Genomic DNA, 7,390 nt, shown 5'->3' with positions numbered 1-7,390 from the left:
TATGTTAGAATGCAAACTTACCAAAGGAATTAACAAGTATATTCTACCTTGCTCAACGGTTATGCTATGTGCTTTGCATAAACATTAGGGGTATGCCCTATCAGAATTCTTAGAATTTGTGTTACTTTTGCTATATTATGGAAGAGCGGTATATACAACACTCCCCAATAAATACATTAGTTTGCACTCTAACCTATTACTGCCGTAATCTGAACATTATTTTTTATACATACGGTATAGCAATGTTCATATATTGTATACCTCATATTTCATGCAGCCTTGTCACGTGTTCGTTCCTGTATTTTTTTCTCTTTATTAGTTAATCAATATAACGTTTTTGTAGACTCTTCCGTAATTGAAATTAGGCGCTGTTGTAAAATATATCAATAACTAATGAAATACATGTGTCAATCTGTCATTCTGTAATCCTAGCAATCAAACTCATCTGATATAATTGAATCTGGTAGCTTATTCCACTCTGCATATAATGTGAACAACGAATCAGCACTACGAAACTTACTATTGTATCAAATTTCACAGCAAAATATATTGAAAATAAAGACATCATAACCAAATTATGAATGTAGAAATCAAAAGTGAATAACCTAGTCAAATGTATGAATGGCACACTCATCGTAAATTAGAATTGAAACAAAAAATAAATTGTATTCGTCTTGGAGCGCGATGTTTATGAGTAAAGTTCCATTAAATTTTACTCCCACGTTGCGCTACACTTTACATCTGCACAAACTCATTCTGGACCCATGAAACGTATTGTTTATACTACTACATTTCAAGCTGAGTCTACCAAAATATAGGCTTTACTCCAAGTATTCTTCAATGAAAATGAAAATTTCTTTCATCACTCAAGATTAATATAAAGCTGGAATTTTTGTTGGTCATTAAACCCACCAATTTATAATAAGCAAGGATTTTGGGAGAACGATTAATAAAAGAGAGAAAGACGCATGAATCACCTTCAAATCTGTTAGTCAAAAATGCCTAGGGAATAAAAAAGACAAAGTCACCTCCGTACAGGCCATGAAGGCCCTTGGAGGAGTGGAAGGTAAAGGCTTCCACCGTTGTTAACCGTGGCACGTGATGGAATAGAGTGGTTAGCTGTACGCCCGGCCGCCTTTGCCTCCAGGAATTAACCTGGTACTCAGTTTTTGGTGTAGGCTGAGTGAACCTCAGGGCCATATGCACCTCCGGAAGTGGAAATCTCGTTTCTTAAATTTTACGACTTCCTCGCGGGGATTCGAACCCACGTCCTTCCGGGGAACCGAGAACGCCTTTACCACCCCGGCCAGACAGCTCCTTCCTAGGGAATAAGGAAGTTCCAAATTACAAGAAAATTTCAAAAACCTGGTTGTGTAATGAATGAGAAGAATTTCACTTCCTACACCTCATATCGATCACTTAGCGGGAACTCTTGGATATATTGTAGTGAAGAACAAGGTAGACGTTTTCACTGGGATAGTAAGAATATGGAGAAGTTGTACCATGCAGTATAATAATACAATGGATAACTACTATTTGAAGTAGAAGATAAACAGGGGATAAGGAAGGGAAGTCAAAAGAAGCCATTACTGGCCGTTTGCTTTGTTGCAGAGTAGTCATGGTGGCAGTTCTTTAGAGTATTTTGATAATACGTGTATGAATAAAAGTTCTTATGTGAAATAATTTTACAATTTGCTTTACGTCGCACAGACACAGGTAGGTCTTATGGAAACCATGGAACAGGAAAGGGCTAGGAATGGAAAGTGGCCGTGGCCTTAATTAACGTACAGCCCCAACGTTTGCCTCGTGTGAAAAAGAGAAACCACGGAAAACCATCTTCAGGGCTGCCGACAGTGGGGATCGAATCATCTCCCGGAGTCAAGATCAATGCTGCGAGCCCCTAACCGCACGGCCAGCCCGCCCGGTTGTGTGATATAGTCGTAGAATATTTGTGCTTGATATTAATCCTTAAAACATCACCTCATAAGACTGTGTAGAATCTTTACATGACGTCTAAACATAGAAGTCGCTTTTGGAACCACCGCAAATATTGATTTAAGAACACTCATTTTTAAGAGTTCATCTCAGAAAATATTAAAAAAGTGAACTAATGTAACAACCCTTCTTTAAGTCTAATTAAAGGCAAAATATAAAAAGTTCAAAACCTTCTAAGATTGCTGGTACTAGGAAAAGGTTCAAGAAGGTCAATAGGGGATCTTGATGATCTAATTAATAAGTACGACTTATTAATTAGTACTTCATAGCAATATTAAAATGTACTTATTCTTTTAATTGGGGCCCTCTGGCTGAGGCGGTAAAGGCGTGCTCGGTTCACGCGGAAGAACGTGGGTTCGATTCCCCATTATTATATCGAAAAATTTTAGAAATGATATTTCCAATTTCGGAGGTGCATACGACGCTGACGTTCACACAGCCTGCACCAAGAATGATTATCTGGGGGCAAAGGTGGATCATAAGATAACGACTCTACCCCACCTAGTGCCGAGGTTACGAATAGTGGAAGCCTTTACCTTCCGCCTCTCTAAGGCCTTTCATGGCATGTACGGACTTGACTTTGTTTCCTTTGCTTTATTCACTTATACTTCGGCTATACTTAGAGCAGTCCGAGTAATCCTGCAGCATGGTATCCTTAGCAGTCCAAAACTTCGATTCCAATAACCCTGCAAATGAAAATAAAAACCCTCAACCTGTTTCCAGCCATTCGACCGGGTCAGGAATGGAATGAATGAAGCCCCTATCTATCGGCGAGGAAAGGAATTGTGCCGGTTACCTAAGCCTGTCGCACTCTTCCGAGGCAATGACGAATGACAGGTGAAATGAAATTATATTGGAGAGAGTAGCTAGAATGAAAGATGACAGAAAAAATTGGAGCACCCAGAGAAGAACCTGCCCCGCCTCCGCTTTTTCCAGCACATATTTCCCATAGAGTGACCGGGATTTGAAGCACGGAATCCAGCAAAGAAAGGCAGGCGCGTTACTGCCTGAGTCACGGAGGCTCTAACTCTGCAAATACTACGTAATTAACAGATTCTGGTTTGGGAACGAAGCTCTGGCCAAGAGGTACTGGAATAACGAAAATAAAATAAAATGCAGAATCTGCGGAGAAAGCGAAGAAACAGTGATAAACCTGTTATAGAAATGAAGTCGATAAAGAGGAAAGAAGAAGGAAGAATTCGTTAAGAGGACTATTGAACGAAAGAGGGGGCGGAGAATAGTGGACGAAGGAAATGTTAAAACAACAGAAAGAAATTGCATAGTTTATTTCATTTTTTTTCTTATACAGGTGTCCTTGAAGAACGTTCAAACAGTACGCAACACACGAAAGGAAAACGGCCCTATAAACACTAGTCGCAAACGAAATATCTTCAAAGAAATGGTCCGCTAGTACTAGTACCAATAATCACGATGTTCCAATTATTTACGGCGGGTTGTATGCAACAAAAGACGGAAATAAGTTCCTACATACGTTCTTCCCTGAGCGATGGATTGGTTGGGGAGGGTCACTACCTTGGCCTGCCCGTTTGCCTGACCTTAACCTTTTATATTTTTGGGTCTGGGGCCTGGAAAAACCATGGTGTACGCGGTCCCCATAAACGATGTGGATACCCTACGAGAACGCCTGTTCAATTCTTATGATGCAATCCGGTAACAGCCAGGATGTTCCAACGAATGCGTGATTCCTGCAACGTAGGGTGAAAGGCTACATTGCAATGGATTAGTACGGATGATAAATACTGAAATTTCTTTCAGCTACAACAAAAGGAATCCACTTCAGAATTTACAACCTCTACCGTCAGACTATAAGATATTTAAAGGACCAGATCAGCTGAACAGCCCTTCAGTTCTCGTTAAGGGTAAAGCTGTAGTATTGTAATATTTCAGTCACTCAGAATTTAACCAAGCCTGTCATGTACAATACAAACTTGATTTGAATCGAAGTCACCAAATGTGTGGTTTGAAGTTTGTAATGAACTTTAGACTTGACTGTAATATAACCCCACAATCCAATGATATATTCACCAAGTTTCTAACTCACTACTGGCTTTATAAATTATTTAACAAAAGCTTTCCTTTTAATTCTTCTGTTATTTCTGAGCGTCATACTCTATTCCAATGTTCATTACCACGCTCTCTAATATACATGTGTTGTTTCGCTTACGTACCTTTGCTTGTATTACTCGCATTGTCATAGCTTTAATTTTACCCCTTCTCTTAACTTTTGCATTTGTTATCACCACGGTGTGCTGTCTCTACTTTCGCAGCTCAGACACGAAAATTGATGAGAGTACGGGATTTTTACGTTTTAATATTCATTTTTAAAAGTAAAGAATGCATTGTGGTATACGATATACTTACTCAATCATTCGTTAACGATCTGCTATCGCCCAGGTGCCAAACTCAATAAATTGTTTACTATTTCAAAGAAATTGGAAATATATAAAATATTTCCCTTGGTCATTTATTTCAATCTCTTACTCCTTTCTACGTCCGACTCAATGGCTAAATGGTTATCGTGCTGGCCTTTGGTCATACGGGTCTCGGATTCGATTGATAACTTCGTTTGCATGGGGACTGGGTGTATGTGTCGTCTTCATCATTATTCCATCCTCATCACGACGGGAAGGTCGCCTACAGCTGTCAAAACAAAAGACCTGCATCTGGCGAGGCGAACTTGTCCTCGGACACTCCCGGCACTAACAGCCATATGCCATTTCAATTGTTTTTACTCCTTTCTACTATTTTGACGCGATTTATAGAGACGCTCGGTGCAAGTTATTGGGCAGATTACAACGTGGTTAAAATGCATGTGTGAGATACGTCTGAAACCTACGGTACTATGACCATGTAACTCCTTCATATAACCACCCACCTTGGCCTCGACTAGAAATCCGTCGCACTGAGTCCCTATGCCATCTCCGTAATATCCTTCATTGTTCACAGCCATTTCATCTTACTTCATACTGCCTGCCGTGAGTGGAACCTCCTTTCCGAAAGTATCAGAGGGTTAAGCGCTATTCGCTTTTTCAAGGACGCGCTTTGGTGACATTTAATTCACCAATAATGATAATCTGTAAACTTGATGCTGTTACTCACATCCATTCTGTTGTAATCGTTTTGTTTTTCAAATGTAATTAAATTTTATGTAATACCTCCTTCCTTGTCCGCCTCTGTGGTGTAGTGGTTAGCGTGATTAGCTGCCACCCCCGGAGGTCCGGGTTCGATTCCCGGCTCTGCCACGAACTTTGAAAAGTGGTACGAGGGCTGGAACGGGGTCCACTCAGCCTCGGGAGGTCAAATGAGTAGAGGTGGGTTCGATTCCCACCTCAGCCATCCTGGAAGTGGTTTTCCGTGGTTTCGCACTTCTCCTCCAGGCAAATGCCGGGATGGTACCTAACTTAAGGCCACGGCCGCTTCCTTCCCTCTTCCTTGTCTATCCCTTCCAATCTTCCCCATCCCCCGCAAGGCCCCTGTTCAGCATAGCAGGTGAGGCCGCCTGGGCGAGGTACTGGTCATTCTCCCTAGTTGTATCCCCCGACCAAGAGTCTAAAGCTCCAGGACACTGCCCTTGAGGCGGTAGAGGTGGGATCCCTCGCTGAGTCCGAGGGAAAAACCGAACCTGGAGGGTAAACAGATGATGATGATGATGACCTCCTTCCTTTACATGTATGATATTAGTTTCAAGAATTTTCCTTTTATTATATCGATGTTTATTTCATCTTAATTTAATCTCATCATTAATCATTCTTGTATTATTATATAATTTATATTTAATCTAATTAGTGTAAAGTATTCTATTACAAAGAAATATACGTATATTTCAGTGCCTGGTTAGATGGAAGAGAAGACGTGAAGGTGTTAACCTTGCCAGGTAAAATAAAATATTACTAAACGAACTCCTCGTAATATAAATTATTATTTGCCTCAGTTTGACCTCTTAAATTCAGACTTTATTTTCATATTGTGATATTTCCTACTTTTAAAAGGTCCATTCAAGCTCAATCGTTTACTTGTGTCATTCCACGCCATCTTTCCACTGACAACTCGAATCATACAACTTAGTCGAGCATCACTTCCCCTTACTCCAAAGTCTTCCCAGTTTGCAACATTTTCGTAACACTATTCCTTTGTCGGAAATCACCCAGAATCCCTTTGATTTTTTCCAGTTCTCGTATCAAATAGTCCTGGTGAGGGTCCGATACACTGGAGCTAAAATGTAATTGTGGTTTGACTAGGGAATTTGCGCCCTCTCCTTTACATCCTTTCATAATTACAATAACGAAATAACATTTAATTACTGTTTGTTCATCTGCTGTCGATTTTAGCCTCCTGAGACTCGGGACACTCTCCTGAGTTGATTCCCATGAAAGTTAATTTCTTGGAGCAGATAAAGTACTACTGTTCCTTAAGAAGGAAATTATAGAAAATTCTCATCCTCTTAATTTGAATGTAACCATACAGACACTTAATGTACTTTTAAGTACGCTCTCGTTTGCCACAATGTACTGCCATTTCTATAACTGGCATGGCACACAGGAATATATTTAATTAATTTGTAACAGACAGTTCTAGTCATTATTTCAATCATTTAACCATCCCCCCCAGAAGACGAATGAACCCTACTGTTTCTAAAAATGACTTCGATTCAGTCGAAAAGTCAGACCCTGGGGAAATTGAATGTTTCCATTCTTGTATTTTGTTTACCCTTGTAATTACCTTCGTTTTCTTGAGGTCAAAGGATAGCTGAGATGTGTAACTCCCTTTCCTTCAAAAAAGTCATACCGAGCTCGATAGCTGCAGTCGCTTAAGTGCGGCCAGTATCCAGTATTCGGGATATAGTGGATTCGAACCCCACTATCAGCAGCCCTGAAGATGGTTTTCCGTGGTTTCCCATTTACACACCAGGCAAATGCTGGGGCTGTACCTTAATTAAGGCCACGGTCGCTTCCTTCCCACTCCTAGCCCTTTCCTCTCCCATCATCGCCGTAAGACCTATCTGTGTCGGTGCGACGTAAAGCAACTAGCAAAAAAAGGTCATAGAGTTATCCGTACTTTAAGACTCGCAGTGGTAGCAATACTACATACGTTTTTCTTCTTTTCAATGCAAAAGAACATGTAACAGAAGTTGGTTGCAAGTGATTCGGACAGCGAGCCAATAGTAATAGAGAGTGATAATGCATGTAATAATGATTATTAGAATGAGGATACCAGACATCAAAGCAGTAGTAAAAGTGAAAAGAAAATGGAAGGAACCTGATATGGATGGCAAGGATAACAACCTATACACACTTTCGTTGAGTCAGTTGTGTATTATGTCTGAAATATTTCTTCATAAATACCAATGTATTCTGATGTCAGATATTTCTTGTAT

Source organism: Anabrus simplex, chromosome 9, assembly GCF_040414725.1.
Source record: "Anabrus simplex isolate iqAnaSimp1 chromosome 9, ASM4041472v1, whole genome shotgun sequence".
NCBI classification, from domain to species: domain Eukaryota; kingdom Metazoa; phylum Arthropoda; class Insecta; order Orthoptera; family Tettigoniidae; genus Anabrus; species Anabrus simplex.
Note: the sequence above shows the minus strand (reverse complement) of the source record.